Raw genomic sequence first — 19,357 nt, 5'->3', positions numbered from 1 at the left:
TGCAATTAACTTAAATATCGTTAACGTTGCTATTAACTTCATCACGTACTGCATTTATTTCATTCATTTATTGGTATGAGTAGTGGTAAAAGGATGTTACATTTTTTTAAAAAAGTATTTGGGGTTTTTAATACTCGTGACTCCTCACTCCTCTTCCCACACTACGAAATTGAAAACTTCCCCGAACAGCTACAGCCGGCACATTGATGCACATGTGTGTGATGTTTAGCCAAATACCATGTCATTTGCTTTCTAACGCATGTGTGACTGAAGAATAATTGAAATCAAAACGCTGTAATTTTATGAGAATGCCATTTATAACTGCCAGGATAAATCTTCGGTGGTAACTTGTTCAACACTGAGTAGTCCATTCTGGCTTTGCTCCCAGATGGGATATCTGACTCAAATACCTCTCCTGGGCGGGCAGGACTGTGCTGGGCAGTTTGAGGGATGGAGTGTAAGGGGGGGGGAGGAAAAAGGGGGTCGGTGGGAATAAGGTGATTGTCTCCTCTTCATTCAAAAACCATCCATAGTTTCTTGAAAAAGCACTATGGATGTTTTGGACCAGCATCATCCAGCGAATCATTAGAACAACAGTAAATGGTCCGTTTACATCTTGCGCCGACATCAGATTTTCTCTCTCGGCACGATACATATCACACTGGTCGTTAGTGGCTTATAAGCCTGTCTGAGAGGTACTTTGTAACTCCCATTGAGGCTTATTTGCAACATGTAGGTCAATGAGTGGGTAAATCTCACGCACATATCATTCCGCTGTTTTTCATGGCCCACTTTCTCTTTTCCGTATTCCGTAAACTGAAGTGGACATAAGCATACAAAATATTTTAGGAATAACTATCGAATGCTAATAATGCATTATTCGAGCCAGAATGTATTTAGCATGGTGATGATTTGCAATGTTATATGATGGCATGACCGAAAACAGTGATGATGAAAATGTCGGAAAATGAGGGTTTGAGGATGGGTGTTTGAGTATGAGTGTTTGGGAATGAGATTTGAATACAGAGTTGGAGAATGAGTGCTTGAGGATGAGGAAGAGAACAATGGGGAAGGTTCTAACTGCAATCACACTATATTTCCCTGTACACTGATACGAAGGAATGGGTAAACCAACTAAACAGAATCACTATGGAAATATCTCAACTCCAGGGTTATTTTACATGTTGAATGTTACTCTGTGGGATCTTTCTCAAACTGCAACACTACCCCCTCCCCCGTACCAGATTCGACCCGAGTCTGCCGGATCCAGTACATATTTGGTGTAGTTCCCTTTAACCAACATTACCTATCAGATCCCTGAGAGTGATATTTGTTTGTCCAGGAAAAGTTTCATACCCCATGAAGAAAAATAATGAAACCTAATGCGTTGTGCAACTAAACCTACACATTCACTCCATGCACATGCTGTATCTACACAGTTCTAAATTCAATTATACACACATAACCAGGTGGGCTCAAACATTATACACTATATACAATCCTCATGCTGGTCTTCACGCTTGTCTTCCAAAAGTGTCCTTCAGCGAGATCCTTGACAGTAGGCCCAAAAAATGGTTCTTAGTCATCAACGATCAAATGATGATGAACAGTCCTTGGGGAGGGCTTGACAAGGGTGGCAGGCAATGGGCAAGGCAACAGGCATGGAAAGACAAACTTGCAGTTAGGGCCAATCCAGGCCAAAAAGAAGACACGTAAACAACAGATAAGAGAGGCATAAGCATTAAAAAGGAGGTCAAATTGGTTGATAATTATTTTAGACACCTACATTTGGATAGGTTGACGGTGTCTAACTATTACATAAGCGACACATACCTGATATCACATTTAATTACTTTTGCGCTTGTGCAGAGACACCCATTAAGGAAATAACTACACTATATGAAACATCTTTAACCCACTGGGAATCATTTCCACAACTACATAATATTGATGTGGGCTGGGGGTCAGATGAGAAGACCACTATGGGAGGAAAGCTATCTCGGCTCCCACCAGATTCCCCGGAATTGTCGACCGTCGCACACGGATAATTCCGTGACGCGGCGGGTTGTTAACCGACCATGGACGCCAATAACTCAACCGCGTGTCCTCGGGTCCTCCCGTCTTTGGGTTGACCAGGTTATCTAATTAACCACGTCATTTAATTACAAGGGAACGCCCTCAGTACACCTTGTCCGAACTGGATCACTTTACCGGACCGGATCACTTTACCGGATCGGATGCAGCCGAGCGACACTGCCAAGGACGTACCGGCTAAAAGGAAAGGATCATTGGGAATGAAGTCCCGGCTAAGCTAGGATTCGGACCATGCTGGATCAATGAAAGAAAAGACAAAAACGAGCATGGAACATTTCTAATAATAATTTATTAACAATGGGGTGAGGAAAGGTATGTGGTAGAGGGAATAAATATATTGGGGTGTCTTTTGCAGGGAAAGCAAGAAATGTGAGAAGTGCAGCAATTTACAGCAACTTATAAAAGCGGACACAGAGCAGACTGAACCTGAAAATAATAATAAAAATAATGTTAATAATCTTCTGCAGTCTTACTTATGTGGACAGGTGCCAGGACACACACACACACACACACACACACACACACACACACACACACACACAGAAAATCCGATGAAGAAGAGGTATTGCAACAAGACAGGATAGGAGTTGAAGCTACGGTCTCTCGGTACCTTTGTATAATTGATTTCCCAAACGCACTACCAATACATTTGGGGGGAATGCTCCGTGGTGCGGTACCCCCCTGACAGCTGGAGCATCATCTCTTGCTTCGGGCAGCTCGCGTCAAGACCGTGGGTGTGAAGGAGGGGCTCGAGTTGGGAGGGTGGAGTCCAGAGCGAGTGGACGGAGTGGTTGGCGGGACCAGGTGGGTGGGTGGAGTCAGAATCATGTGGGCAGAGAAGAGGAGGCCGGGGTGGGGGGCCACCCCGAAACGCTGTGTCGTCACCCGAATTGGGCGCTCTGATTGGCCCCGACCCCCTGTGCGGCCCGGCCGTGAAGGCCGGAAACCGCAACATACCATTTCCAGCAAGATGACCCCAAGCCACAAAAATATCCCGCCCGACCACACGACATGACACAAATCGCCCATACCAAACTCCACGCCATGAATTGCCTTGCACGAACCCCCAGGCCATGCCCTGACGACCGGCCGAGAGTGGCGTCGGTCTTACATGCCTGCTCGGGCACTCCGACCAGTGCTGGTCAATGTGCCTACTCCGTGTGCGCCACGTGGCCCGAGCTGTACAGCATGCCTCCGCCTGATCGCAGCTTCGCTGGCCGTAGAGGCGAGAAGACGTTCGCCGTCCGTGGGGAACATCCGCAGCCGCCAGCGAGGACCGAAGGTATGATGTTATGGTGAACCCATGCACAGACAGTAAGATGTGTCCATTCGTGCCCTTCTCTGTACGATAACAAAGTGTCGCGGGTGGTACATTCGTGCCGTCGAGCACATTCCGTACAGTGCGCGTGGATCCACCATTACGCACGTGGCCAGCGCTCGCTTTCGCCCGATTCTGCTATCGTGTGGGCAGGGCGAAACCCGATCAATATAATTAGTTCAGAAATGGGTTGAAAAGTATGTGCCACCCGTATCATGCACAACGTGGCGTCGTTGTCGTTTTCCCATTATCGGCCTCTGACGATGTAGCTATTGGCACCAAGCTACTTGCCATGCTCTTGCCGATATTGGGTCATTTGCTTCTGTGTTGTGCAAAACACCATCCGTACAGCCTCTTAAGAGATATTCATTCGTACGCCTTTTCAATGCAACCAGAAATCTCCCCCCAGATCTTCGGAAGCTGGAGTCGATCACCTCGAGCTGCCGAGCATATTGTATAACTCGCCGCAAAAGTTGGGTTGAGGGATCGATTGAGGATGGGAGCTCTGCCCTGTTGATGCTCGTGCGGTGCCGTTATTGCGAGGGTACCGTGGTTTCCTCGCAGCCGTGCTGCATGTGTTTGCCTCCGCGAGGACCCAAATTCAGATTTACCTCAGAAATAAGCAGAAAAGAAGAGTAGGAATGACGTCCGTAATGATAAGCAAACCTACTTATGAGATCCTCGCAACGCACGTCCCGTTGTCCCGCCAGACAAAAGGGAAGGGACTATCTACACGTATATTAATGGAATAACTGTCTTGGGACCACTATCTCTTGGATGCACGCGGTTCCGAGAACCGCAACAATATATTTATCAGTAAGGTATGCTGGCACACTGCAAGCAACCACTCGGGTACATTCTATGTGCATATATATCTTATACATAAAGCTCCAACCACTGACTCACTCACTCACTCACTGATATATTTTTTAGTACCTTCTAAGTGGCGCAGAAGCTAAAACGTTGTATACTGATCAAACTCAAAGCCAATATCTCAGGAAAAATCACAAAATAGTCAGAATATTTCCGTAAATGAAAATACCCACGAATAAATGTCCGTCGGTGCAGACTCAGTATGCTCATTGCGGGTCACGTAACCCAAGACAATGGAGCTGACACTGGAACTGTTTGCTCGGCAACGGTAACAAGAATCTCTTCCGCCTCTTATTTTATAACTTTTGCAATGTTTACATCAAAATTGCTATAGCTGTAAACTCTTCATGAAAGAGCTCATTGTCATAACTAATTCTTGATTTACTTGAGTCATTTAGCTGTTTGCAGAATGCAAGTACAATGGGCTTTTAAAACAGTCGGAGACCAGACTTTATGCATTAGAAAGGAAGCAAGTACAAGTGATTCAATGTCTTTGTTTCTGATCTATGGTGTCTTTAAGTATTGATATTGTTGTGGGAATGAATCATAGGGGGTTAAAGATGTTTAATATTGGTGAAGTTATCTCCTTAATGAGTGTTTTTAGGTGATGAAATGTGATGTTAGACAAGTGTTGCGATGATGTCTCGACAGATGACGTCCACGTCCGGTCTGTGTCTAAAAATTTCCGTCCCTTCTGACCTTTTATTTAATGTGTATGTCTTAAATGTTCTTTAAAGCATTCTGACAGGCCACCAGGCATCATTTGGCAAAATGATCGTCATCACTTTGGGATGGTGATGCCTTGCAAAATCAGGTGAAATTTTTTGGAGGGGGTTGGTCCCACCCACTTGTTGGGATGCAGACCAATGGTGAGAAGGAAGGGAGGAGCACAAATCGTCATCAGTGACACCGGTGTGTGAAGTCATAAAAGACAGGTACAACAAGAATCAGGCTAATTAATAAGTAATAAATATTGCTAATTAATAAGTAATCGTAGTTATTAGGAATTTAATTACTAAGTAATCATAGTAATGATAGCACACTTTTATATGTTGCATATTTCATGGGACAAGAAACACTCTCTCCCTTCGGAAGCAGCCTGGAGTGGGGTGAGGGGATAGTGGGGGAGGTTTGGCCAATATTTTGGGCTATGACTAATAATCACCCTGGTCTGCATCAGGGGTCAGTAAAGCATTTGCACTGTGGCACGTACGCATGGTGTTGGCTGAATAGTTAAGGTGGCTGACTTAAAATATATGGGTCTTGAGTTTGAGCCCCTTTCACGCCATTGAAAAAAAACCGGATGGGTTGACTCAGCCTGTCATCCTTCTGAGGTCGGCAAAATGAGTACCAGCTTACAAAATGCAAGCAGCTGTATAACGTGAGCAAACAACAGCACTCAGTCCCCCAACACCACACCCACATATGCATAACACCTCACGAAAACTCAACCAATCACACAACCGACATGTCATCACGTCCAACCCGAACATGAAACTAGCCATGTTCATGCCACGGAAACAAAACAAAAACAACAAACTCACACACCCACCCACCGCCACATGTACACAAGATCACAAGTAGATAATAAAAAGAGCAGAGCAGACCGTCAATGATGCCATTTGACGTTTATTTGTTTTCGGTTTGGCAAAATAAAAACACTCCTCCATTGACCTCGTGCACCGGCACATGACCGGAAATGAGTGATCACATTGGGAACGAGAAGGGCACTCGGTAGAGCACAAACATCAGCCCTGTAATGCCCGAACCTCGAGAACATAACTGGCCAAATACATTTTTTTAATATCATGCAATATATCGTTTTTGAGCACTATCTCTCAATGGTGAAGAATTACTTTAAAAATTTGAGTGGTCGCATGTGGATTCGGATCTTCACCAAAATCGAAGCAATTCTTCCTTGCCACACACCCAACGTGTCCACCAAGTTTCATCTGAATCCATCGACAACTTTTTGACATATCGTGCTAGATATCGTTTTTAGCCCTATCTCTCAATGGTGAAGAATCACTTAAAAAATTTTAGTAGTCGGATTCGGATCTGGATGTTCACAAAAATCAAATCAATTGGTCCTTGTCACACACCGAACCTGTCCACAAAATTTCATCCAGAGCCATCCACAACTTTTTGAGATATCCTGTACACAAACAAACAAACAGACAGAAAGTGGTTAAAACATAACCTCCTTCACCTTTAGTGGTGGAGGTAATGAAAAATCAAATGCATTTGAGCGACCCGAGACAATGGGGATGCACGGTTCATATCCTTAAACAACGTGTAAGCACACCCCGCTAGTATGAAAAAGCACCTTATGCACAAAAGGTCGTGTGTGTGTGTGTGTGTGTGTGTGTGTGTGTGTGTGTGTGTGTGTGTGTGTGTGTGTGTGTGTGTGTGTGTGTGTGTGTGTGTGTAGTTGTGTAGTTGTGCATGTATACATACACACACACAGTGCTTTCCATGTGCCTTTGTACCCACAAATCCTTCACCTGGTCTCACCTGTACAAAAGGTCTTACACAATACAACCTTACCCTATTCTGCTCTAAGATTACAATAATTGCCTTTGTTGCTGCAAATATTACGTAAGTCTTACCTCTGACAGGTCCCTAATACAGACATATCAAAGCTACTCTAGCACAAGGACCAAGCTAGTTTCTTAACACCTTATAACTATGGACTCACCCCACCCTCCCGCCTCCCCCACCACCTCCCTTTCCCTTTAACAATATCAATTTTTTTAAACACAAAATATGGAATTTTGACTCATACTGTAGACATTCACAAGTGAATGTAATGCCTTTCCCAAATTGCCTTCATACACTTTTACCCCAATCGAATCAAAAGCAAGACACAAGACCTATGTTTACCTTTCTGGAGGGTTGGGGTTTACTAGCTATAGTCTGAAAGGACAGCAAGGCTCAACCCTTAATGTTGTGGCTATTTTTAAACTGACTCCTGTGAAATTGAAAATGAGACATGTCAAATACCTACCTGCTTTTTGTTTTCAGGGCTGTTGCAAAATCTGTGCTCGGTCTTTCTTGTCTTCATTGGTTAAAGTACAAAGGATTGGCAGGCCAAAACCTTGATTACATTACCATATTTGACCTTTGACCCCTGTGAAATCGAAATTAAGACACCAGACGAATGTTTACCTGCTTCACTCTGAAGGAGCTGTGTCTGTGGAAGAGCCAGTTGAATATCTTATGTTGTTGTAAATACTGGTGTGCTGCTTCATGACAGAGATGTTGGGGGTCTGTGTGTATTTATTTTTATATATTTATATAAAAAAATAAATTTTATATATATATATATATATATATATATACATATTGTTGTGGACAGGGGGTCGGAGGTGAGAAGACCATGGTGGGGGGGGGGTGAAGCTACCTCGGGTTCCCACCAGACTCTCTGAAATCACAGGCCATCGTGATGCATAACTAACTTCGTGATGCGGCGGGTCGCTAATTGACCGTGAACATCAATAACTCGACCACGTGACTCAGGGTCCTCCGTGTAATACATACCGTTTACCTAATGGTCACGTGATCTAATTACTGGGGGACACGCCCTCGGTGCGCCTTATTCAAACCGGATCACCTTCCCGGATCAGATGCAGCCTAGCATAACTGCCCAAGGACGTACCGGCTATAAAAACAGATCATTGGTCAATAATGTCCCGGCTAAGCAAGAATATGAAACATGCTGGACCAATGAAGGAAAAGATGAAAACAAGCTGGGAACATTTCGATACAAGCATCTATTTACATTCAAGCGAGGTAAAGTATGTGGCATAGTAAATTGGGTTTATTCGAATGTACAGCAGGGAAAGCAAGGAATTTGTGGGGTGTGACAAATGGGCAAGCGATTTTTAAAAAGCAGACAGAGCACAGACTTCTCCCGTTATCACTTCTACAATATTAACTTTTGCTACGACAGGCGCAATCACATGCACACACATGAAAGAAAGAGAGCAAATGAGGATAAATGGCCTCGCAATACCTGGTGAGGTCGGCCAACCAATGGGAGGAAAGGGGGGGGGGGGAGAAATACTGTCTCAGGAGTGGGAGTGGGAGGTGTGGTGTCGTGCAATATGAGTGGTGCGGTGTCATGCCAGAGGAAACTGTGATTGCAAGTCAGTAATGGATGCTCTTTTGTGTGTCTAAAGGGAACGAGATAGAGGGGTGGAAAGAGAGAGAGGAAAGAATATGCGTGAGGAAATATATCCCAAACCTAGTCATGCATAGGTCTGCTTGTGTAGCGTGTACCTCCGTGGGACACTATACTTGAGCATTCCCACCTCGAGAGTTGGTGCGTATCTCCAGCTTAATCACTTTGCCGGGGCTCGTGGCAAAGTGAGCTCCACACTGGTCCTCTGGAATAAGCATGTCTCAGTCGCACACCAACCGCGAGTGAAGAGCCAGTGACGGGCAGAGGCAACGAGGAGCAATGAAGAAGAGGGTGAAGAAGAGGGCGAACGGCTCCGCGATCGGCCTTTTATAAGCCCCAGGTGAAGGGTGTGGTGACGACCCGAAGCAATGCTCTGTGACCCAAATTCTGCTTCTCTATTGGGCCACAGCAGCCCAAGCCATGCCCTGCCAGGCTCCTGGTGCCGGAAGCAGTCTCATTCACACGTGCAGTGTGACATGGCCCTGAGCTCCGTACCAAACTCCTGGATGCTCTTCCCGCGACCCCTCCTTGCCGCCCGTCCTGCCGCACCCTGTTGACTGGACAAGGGCTGCATTAATCCCACGTGCTCACTCAGAACATTCCTGGCGAGATCCGACCGGCACCATTAATGTCCGTTGCTCGTTCTAGCATCACACAGTCCAAGTACAGCCTGAGCCGTGCAGCACGCCTCTGTTTAGTGGCGGATTGTATTGATACAGAGGTACCAGGAGGTGCGGGAACATTTTTCCCGTGTGCGGGAGGTGTTGGCAGTCGAAGTGGTGAATTTTTGTTGAGCGAGGGGTGAGTCAGGTGAGATGCCGAATGGAAATTGGCGCGCAGATTTGAATTAAATTGCGCGCCATGTCCGTACTGTAAATAATATTTGTTCTTATGTTGATTCTCTCGGGGGAGGCTGCATGGTGTGTTTGCTATTCATATCATGGCATGTGTGCTTCCTTGCTTGATTTAGACCATGGCTAAAAGGAAAGGGTTGGAATATAAATCAGAATTGAAGATAGAAATATAGTTAATAGACCTAGCTATAAGACCCACACAACAAACTTCATCCCGTTAACCCACTAGACATGAGGGGAAGATCTAACTGCATGAAGACTAACGAAATAATTGCATGATGGGTGCCATTGCTTTAGAGGCATGTGGTTTTGCAGAACCGCAACAATATATATATATATATATATATATATATATATATATATATATATATATATATATATATATATATATATATATATATATACATTGTTGCGGGCCAGGGGTCGGGCGAGAAGACCACCGGGGGGGGGGGGGGGGAAGCTATCTCGGGTTCCCACCCGACTCCCCGGAATTGCAAGCCGTCGCACACAGATAATTACGTGACGCGGCGGGTCGCTAACGACCGTGAACGCCAATAACTCAACCACGTGACTTAGGGTCCTCCGTCTAGTTTATCTGGTTCCTAAAAAAAGAACAATCACGTGATCTAATTACCGGGGGACACTCCCTCCGTATGCCTTGTCCGAACCAGATCACTTTACCAGATCAGATGCAGCCAAGCGACACTGCCGAGGACGTATGTGCTAAAAGGAACGGATCGTTGGGAATAAAGTCCGGCTCGGTAAGGATATGGACCATGCTGGATCAATGAAAGAAAAGACAAAAACGAGCTGGGAACATTTCTACAAAGTATTTATTAACAGGCAGTTAATAGACCTAGCTATGAGACCCACGCAGGAAAGGAAAGATATGTGGCACAGTGAATATAGCTTTTATTGTGGTGTGTGTGCAGAGATAGTAAGAGAAGTGTGTGGTGATAACAAACAAGCAACTTACAAAAGCAGACACAAAGCAGAGTTATCCCAATATAATTATTGTACAATCTCAACTTAAGAGAGGACAGATGCCATGACGGTCTCTCAATACCATGCACGATTACCCGACCGTGCCACCAATACGTTTTGGAGTGATGCTCCACTGGGCGATACCTCCCTGACAGCTGGTGCGTCGATCCAGAGAATGGGTGCGGCCCGACAGGCATAAAGGAAGGACTTTGGGCAGAGTCGGAAGGTGGAGTCCGGAGCAATGGGTGGATGGGTGGAGTCAGCGGCAAGGCAGTGATGAAGGGGTAGGGCCAGCAGGTGAATGGGTAAGTTGTCAATCCCAGATACCAAGACGAGCAGGACGAGCTGACAGGAATGAGCAGACAGGATCGGTGCAGAGGAACGACGACAACAACTGGCACTCGAGCTGGAACTGGATCTGGAGCTGAAACCCACTAGCAGGAAAGACGAACACTAGCCCAGGACGAGCCGACAGAAACGAGCAGACAGGAGCGGTGAGTAGGAACAACACACACGACCGCCCCTTGACTCGTCCTTTTATATATCCGGTGGTGCGGGCGGGGGCGACGACCCAAAGCGATGTGTCGTCATCCGAATCGGGTGCTCCGATTGGACCCCGACCAGTACACGGGCCGGCCACCATGATCGGAAGCAGCTCTACTTTACTTCCGGCCAGATGGTTCCAAGCTGCGGAATTGTCTCGCTCCGAGCACCGTGACACGAATCACCCTGCACCGAACTCCCGTGCCATGCACAGTGCCCAGCGGTCAGCGCCGGTCAATGTGCTGCCTGTCTGTAAGCCATGCGGCCCGAGCCGCACAGCGCGCCTCTGCCTGACTACAGCCTCGCCGGTGGAGAGGCGAGCGATGGCTCGCCATCTGCAGGAGACACCTACGGCCTTACGGCCTTGATGATCGGCGAAGACCGAGGATAAGATGCTATGGTAATACATGCGCAGACCTGAACATGATGTGTGCCATTCGTGCCCTGCTCCGTGTGTGATAATAAATTATCCTGGGACTGCACGTGGGTCCGCCGCCATTAAGCACGTGATCATTTATCAAAGGCGGTGTCGTGTGCACGGTGCCAGCCCTGATCTGTGTCAGGGAATTGAGGGAAAGGATTGGATATAGATGGAGATTTGGATTGAAGAAGGTGCATACTGCAATTTGTTAGCACTTGGTGTGCTGCTCCATCTATTTCCTCGGCACGGCATTCCTGCAGCGACATGGTTGTGTTGGTTATGCTTGTAGTCGCCTGAACAGTGGGCGGGGGGATATCATTGCACTGCACATGCTCCGTGCAGCGCTGGCGTTTATTGTTGGCTTCTACTGCTGACCTTGGTCTTCTGTGAGGACTCATTCTTATGCGAAGGGCGTGGCTGTGGTTTTTACAAATGGTAGTCCGAGCGTAATGCCTCCTGGCTTTCGCGAGGACCCATGTTCCACAGTACAGGCACGTGACTGCGTTTTTTTACCAATGGGTGTCTGAGTGTAGCGCCTGCTGGCTCACGCGAAGATCCTTTGCTTGGATTTCCCCTGAGGAATAGAGATAAAAGAATAGAAATGAGTTCAGAGATTTAATCAGACCTAACTATGAGATTTACACAACACACTGTCCCTTTTGTCCCATGAAACAAGAAGGAAGGGACTATCTGAACGTACATTAATGAAATAACTGTCTGGGGACCACTGCATGTTGGCTGCTATTGGTGTTGGCGGGATGCGGTTTCCAGAATCGCAACAATATATACATATATACTCTATGTACATACATACCTGCTGAGAGTGGGACAGGACAAGCAGATTGAATGTCTGATATTGGAAGAGTGGACTTGAGGTGTTATGTTTTTTCTATCCAGGCTGTATTTGGTTGTAATATAGATGGACTGCACGGCGCATCAAAAAACCCCATTTTTGCAACTGATTTTCACCTTTAACTCCTGTATAATCCTGAAAACTGTTATAATCAGACATTTTTCTGTGTATCCCAATGAGGTGTCGTCCACCAGACTGCAGTCTCCTGGGGTTAACCTGAGGCGGTCCCTTCGGGTGGGTGCCTGGAATGTCCTATCCCTAAGGGAGGATGATCAGCTGTCTCTGTTATCATCTGAGCTCAAGCGTTTGGACATCGGGATTGCAGCTCTCTCTGAGGTTCGGAGACTGGATTGCGGCGAGATAATGGTGGGTGGTTACACCTACTATTGGTCTGGTCGCTCTGATGTTACCATACTCAAGGAGTTGCTGCAGTTGTGTCCAATAAGCTGACTCCAGTGATAATTGAGGTAACACCAGTCAACGAGCGTATTATGAGACTAAGGATTCGTCACTCCTTAGGTGTCATTTCCCTGGTCTCTGTTTATGCTCCAACTGAGATGAGTGACCTCACCGTGAAGAACACATTCTATGCCACGCTCGAGTCTGTGGTTGATCAGTGTCCCAGACGAGATACACTTCTAGTCTTGGGGGATTTCAATGCATCGACTGGAACTGATAGGGATGGTTATGAGACATGTGTTGGTCCCCATGGGTCAGGAACTATGAACCAGAATAACACTAAGTTCCTTGACTTTGCAAGAAGTCATGGACTTAGGGTGGCCGGTTCAAGGTTTCAGCGCCCAAAAGCTCATCGCTGGACTTGGTATTCCAACGCTGGCGGTGTGGCAAAGGAGATTGACCATGTCCTCGTTGACGGTCGCTGGAGGATGATCCAGAACTGCAGGGTCTAGCAGAGTGATCAGTTCCTCAATACTGACCACTGGCTTGTTGTAGCAACTCTAAAGCTGCAGCTTAAATCCTGGAGCCTCGGCCTACCATCCCAGCCAAGGCTGGATGTTGGCAAGCTCAAGGATGAGAGGGTAGCTGAGGAGTTTGCGAACAGGCTGAGTGGACATTTGGGGTGTCTGGGTGCTTTGGGGGGTCCTGAAGAGTTGTGGAGCGCCTTCAAGACCACCGTCCTTGATGTTGCCGGTGGATGTCTTGGAACTCACCGCAGGGCAAAGAAGAATTGTGTCTCTCAAGGGACACTGGATACCATTGACCAGAGTCGCATGGCCAGGCTGAATGGCAGAGCTGAGCTGTTCAGGGAGCTGAGGCGTAAAACTGTACGTGCACTAAGGGTGGACAAGGAGGCCTATGTGCGGGGAATCTGTGAGGGGGTAGAGCAGCACCTGTGGACAGGTGATTCTCGTCCTGCTTCCAGGGGAATTCGCGCATTACGTTCATCCAAGCCCATCCCTCGGAGCACTGCAGTTAGAGCAGAGAGTGGTAGGCTCTTAACAGAGGAGTCTGAAGTGAAGGCCCGCTGGGCCGGTTACTTTGAGCGGTTGTACCAGGCTGATCCCCCAGCTGTCGAGTTGGACGTCAAGTTTGTTACAATCCCTGTTGCTGACCCTCCAATCAAGCTGACCCTTGGTGCTTCCAGTCTTGCTCTATGGATGTGAGACTTGGACTCTGACTAAGGATCTGAGACGGAGACTTAATTCCTTTGGTACCAGGTCTCTTCGGAGAATCCTTGGCTATCGCTGATCAGATTTTGTGTCCAACGAACGGTTGCAGAGAGAGACTCGGATGAGATTTGTTACCTGCATGGTCCGTGAGCGTCAGTTGCGGCTGTATGGACATGTGGCTCATTTTCCTGACGCTGATCCTGCTCACCAGATTCTCTCAGCGAGGGAGTTTCGTGAGTGGAGGAGGCCAATGGGCCGACCACGTGCCTCGTGGTTGTAGCAGGTTGACCAGCATCTCAAGGAGATCGGGATGGGCCTGGCATCTGCCTGGGGGAAGGCCAGACGGAGGCCCCTGGAGTACCGGCGGAAAGTGGACGCAGCGACGTGCTGTTCTGGCACATGCTCCCATACCTGACCTGACCTGACCAAAAGGGACTGCTGGAAAAAGCATCTCATGCACCAAAGGTCATCTCTGTCAACTCAAATACAAGGGGCAAGGCGACATGTGTGATTTTTAGTGCTTCACCTTTGATCCCACATCATCTTAACAGCGTCCTAAAACGAGAAAAAAATAAAACAAGGATTTAGGATGTGTTGGACCAAGGTATCTCAATTTCAAATTTGAAGAGGATTGGCTCAGAAATGAAGGAACGGTGTGCGATTGTAAGAAGAACAATCGATCTTCTCTTTCTGTAGGAAGGGCGACAAAATATACACAGACACAAATACACATAATATGCTCCTTTGCTCGAGCTGTGTTTGATTCTCGACCCAACTATACACTGCGGGATTCATCCTTTGCAGACGGTGCATTGCATCAGATGGATGTCAAGCCGGGTGTCCAAACTACTTACATTAGTCGCTGGCCATTAGAGATCCCTCGGTGTCTTTTGATGAAGAGGAGGTGAGTCTGTATTCGCCAAACGCAGTTTTATTCATTTTTGGCAAACCTTTTTTCATGGCCATCTTTGGTTGCCCGAAACGTTTCATTGCTTCTTTGGATGTGAACGTGTTCACACTCCAAGAGTGCATTCATCTCACTCGTTTACTTAAGTTTTTATTGCAATGCCTGTCCTTCATCAAACCGTAAGCCACCTAGAGGGCTGTTTATATCCCTGGGGCACGGAAACACCCAAGGGGCTCAGAGCCAACCAAAGGAGTGTTTCTACTGCAGCATGAGTGTTACTCACTCGTCTTCACGTGTTAACCATCGCTGTTATCTCACACTCTGGTTGAAGATTCCGATGGCCATCGGTCACAGAAATCAAGTGATTCCAGCAAGAAGTGCTACGAGTGAAGTTGAATCTGGTAAGTCTGTTGCGTGAACCGAAGAGAATGCGCAACAACTGGACTTCCATTTTGAATGGCTCCAAGCATGGTACCAGTGTAATTGGCATTTAAAAAAATTCCCACTGGAGCACTCAAACCGTAAAAAGGAAATGAGCAAAAGAATAAAATTCCATGACGGATTGACAGGTGAGCCGTTACCTGAACAAGGCAATGAAATGGAGGATTGACAAGGTTCAAACGAACTTTGTTCAACACCATTATGGACTCTTTTAATTGCGGGATGAACAACCAATTAGACTGATTACACTGCTGCTCAAAATATCGAACAACTGCTCAGCTTTTGGGATAGTTAGCTGGGTTTATCTGAGGCAGATGTTCGAAACGCAGATGCTAATTTTGCCTCGACTACCTCTACTACCACCACTTTTAAGGTCCCAGTTATTCCCACCTTGTTGTTGGGTCAGCTGAGGAATTGTTTTGGCCTATCCCTTTCAGGAATCGGCTGCACAAGGCTGACGTTTGACTGAAAGTGGCAGGAATATTCACTTTGTTTCGGTGCCGGCTATAACTCGCCTACTCTTCGCGATGGACTCCGTGGGATCTTTAAGGTCCAGCAACGACCGGTGCTGGCATCTGTGTCCTCAGAGTTAACGTCCATCCGATGGAGGGTGCACACATTGATTCTTCACCCTGCGTGCGAATAACCAGAGTGGCAGTTTATAACTAGGTCGGGATTCTAACCCAGGGGAGGCAGCTCAGAGGCGAGCGCATACACCTCTCAGCTATCCTGTCAGTCCCAATTTTGCAACTGAAGATGTGTTTGCATCCAAGTCAAGTGAAGAAACACTCCATTGAAAGACGATACATTTTGCCAATTCAAGAGCGCGTCGTCCATCGTGTATTGCGAACAAGATTGTGTGCTTTGAATGGGAGGAAATTTTCGGGAAAATCTGAACAGCACTTTGGAATTTTTTGGTACCTTGCCAGTCAAAGCTGCATCCGGTGAGTGACCATTCAGCAAACATAAACTTATCAAAAAGCCTCGAACAGGAGCACGAGGGGGTTTTGATAAGTTTATGACTCAGGACAGATTGATCGACCTTGTGCTCTTGAATATCCGAAGTGAGCTGGCACCAAGAGCTGATTTTTGTGAAGTGATTCATAATTTTGCTCTGTGAAAATCTTGCAAAGTAGTATTTTCGCTAAAATCTAAGATGTCAAGGTTGGGGGGGGGGTGGCAACTGCTTGCATTTTTAGTCAACGAGTGGACACAAATGACCTCTCAGTGGCCCTGATCCATATCCAATGTTGCTAAAACGGTTTCGGTTAAAGAGAGTACTAACAGTCTCATGATGCCTCCAACATTAAAAGGAATAAGAAAGAAAGGACATAAAGATCTATCCATTTGGACCAGACTGTACAGAGCATCAGTGCTGCCAAAGCAGTCTCCTGGGTGATTGGACACAATCTTGGACAGGTCACCAGTCCAACACAGGATACTCAAATGGCTCAATCATCCCAGCAGGCGGGCACTCATTTCATTGACTTCAGAAGGATGACAGGCTGAGTCAACCCCATCTAGTATTAATTCAATGGCTAAGCAAGATTCAAACTTAGGACCTTAAAGAATCGCAAATCTACCACACTAGCCATTAAGCCAACACCAGGTTTATTCATAATGATGGTGAAGGGTAAAGGAAGCTTTTGTTCTTTTATATATATATAAGGGTCGAGGCTCATCGAGGAAATAAATCACAAAGAACGGTCGATTTACAAACTCCAACATGGTATGGGGGGAGGGGGGACAGAAGTAGGACTACATATGTAAAGAGGAATAACACAAAAACGAATAGCAATGGTGCAGAGAGGCATAGAGTGTGAAGGAATGAGTGAGTGTGGGAAAGATCACGGATGTGCATGGGTGAGTGCATGAGATAGTGTGAAGGACAGCGCATTTGAAAGACTGAAGTTAGGGGGACGAGACGATGGACATGGGAAGACGATTCCACAATCAGGAGAGTAAGGGTGTGAATTAATGCAGAATGCAGGTGGACAACATGTCTGGATTTGGAAAGGGTTATGTGAGCAGGTGAGGATTTCTAGAGGAATGCATTCGACATGGTGTAGCTAAAGGAGGGCAGAGGTAGGATATGGGTATGAGGGGCAAGACCAGAAGTAATATTGTCTTAAATAGAGAGACTATACACAAACCTGCAACAGGTGGGAGAGTGACAATCCTTGGGAATCCATCTCTTGCGTCGACCTAACACACACACACACACACACACACACACACACACACACACACACACACACACACACACACACATACACACCTTTATCTTCGATGGATATCATGAAGAATCTCATCTTTATGATGTGGTGCATCTTGATGTTTTTTTTTTTCATATTTTCACATCTAATTGATTGGCACTATTAATTTAAATATACACAGTAAGGGATCTCTGGGATAAACCAAGCACTAAGAACCCATGAAAGTAATCATTAATTACCCTGCCTGCTCTTCCAGGCAAGAATGCAAATTAGTAAGTACCGAGCTAAGTGGTTCCCTCATTTTCTGTGCCCCTGATGCAGTGCCCTCCATTACCAGTACACTGATACTCATTTCGCCAACCTCAGAAGGATGACAGGCTGAGTCAACCCCACCTGGTGTTAATTCAACGGCAGAGACAGGAGCTCGAACTCAAGACCTTAAGACCCGAAGATCTTAACCGTGAAGCCAACACCAGGCTTACAAATTAGCTAATAAAGATTCGGAAGGAGATCAAGAGCTCAACGCCGCTCAAGTTCTCTCGAATTTCTGCTCAACAGCACTCCCTTCGTCCCAACGAGTTATTTCTTCCCACATCTAATGCATCAGCATTTGAAACCCTGTTGAGGGGCCCACGGGTCAATAAACATGGTGAGGTCTCGATGAATGCTGTTCAACTCATATTAATATATAAGGCAGCAAACTCGTCCTGTTTATCTGTAGCCACCAGACGGAGAGGTTAGCCCCTCGCTTTAAATTTCTGTTGGGTTTTATCTTCTCACAATGGGTTAAAGCTCAGAGCTTTTATTGGCTGTGACTTTGTCTACCCTGTGGTCTCCCTGTGAAAACGAAGCAATGTGTCCCGGTAACCGCAGTGGCCTCAAAAATAACGTGCGTTCCAAACCGCCACCCAAGGCAGCAAAATGTCATTTCAAGGAGTTCTTCATTTGAACCATGCACTCCACCTTATCTGGTCTGTCTTGGCCGGGTGTTTTGCAACACTTCAGCAACACCATCAATCATGGTCTACCCGCGTGTCACGACCGAACATGCAACAGCATCTAAGGTTGCTCAAAACTTCTTGGAAGTCGTGTCCTCTCAATCAGTCTTGCATGAAAGACTCCTCCCACCACCACCATTGTTGTTGTTATCTATCTATATTGGACGTTCTATGTCCATTTCTTGTTCCCGCCACGTTTTAGCCGTTAAATCAACAGGTTGCGCACGACAAAACGAAGACTGGTGAACGAATCTGTGTTAAAATCATCAACTCGTCGTAAAGTTCATCAACTCATCACCTTGTGTTAAAATCACTGTCTACCTGTCGGCCTTTCCACTCTTTCTATCTCAAACATTAGATCTGCTTGTCCTGTCCCACTCTCAGTATGTATGTACATACAGTACATATATATATATATATATATATATATATATATATATATATATATATATATATATATATATATACATACACACACACACACACACACACACACACACACACACACACACACACACACACACACACACACACGCCCCCAACATCTCTGTCATGAACCAGCACACTGGTATAAACAACAATAACATAAGACATCTAACTGGCTCTTCCACAGACACACGTTCAGTTGTTTGTGGATAGAAAGGGACAGTCTGTGCGTTTTGGTGGGTTTGTCATGGCCAATATCGGAGAGCAGAGTGGTCCAGTAAGTACAGATAATTCAACGCATATTTGTGCAATTTTCAGTGTTCTATCCGGTCCAAGTAACATTGTGACGTCTTTTGACAGAGACTTACATTAAGCTGGCTGTCTTCTATTGTCATATGCCATTACAGATGGATGCTCCTCATGCCTTCAGGTGCATCGGACTGCCGAGGCAGTTTCATTGGCTCGGGAGCACAATCCTGGATGGATCGCCACTCCGACGTGGGAAGTCAGTGCAGATATTTATTTGCTCAGGGTGTCTGCAATAGCTTGCCCACTCGTCGTGAAGAACATCATGTGGGATCTTTAACAACCTACCAACTGATGCCGGCAGACGAG

At 46.3% G+C, this 19,357-nt stretch overlaps 1 long non-coding RNA gene across 1 annotated transcript; it reads right to left on the bottom strand.

The window, feature by feature from the left end:
• Positions 1–10,137: 10,137 nt before the first annotated feature.
• On the bottom strand, positions 10,138–17,308 carry LOC147017188 (uncharacterized). The gene is made up of 2 exons (XR_015049722.1): positions 17,256–17,308; positions 10,138–11,844 (listed from the first exon to the last, which is right to left on the bottom strand). It is a non-coding gene; the product is annotated as an uncharacterized LOC147017188 (long non-coding RNA).
• Between the last annotated feature and the right edge of the window lie 2,049 nt (positions 17,309–19,357).

The sequence above is a fragment of the Eptatretus burgeri genome, chromosome 11, assembly GCF_056783735.1.
Source record: "Eptatretus burgeri isolate ZD-2024b chromosome 11, Ebu_testis_v1, whole genome shotgun sequence".
Lineage (NCBI taxonomy): Eukaryota > Metazoa > Chordata > Myxini > Myxiniformes > Myxinidae > Eptatretus > Eptatretus burgeri.
The sequence above is the reverse complement of the archived record's forward strand: the minus strand, read 5'-3'. Positions and strand labels throughout refer to the sequence as shown.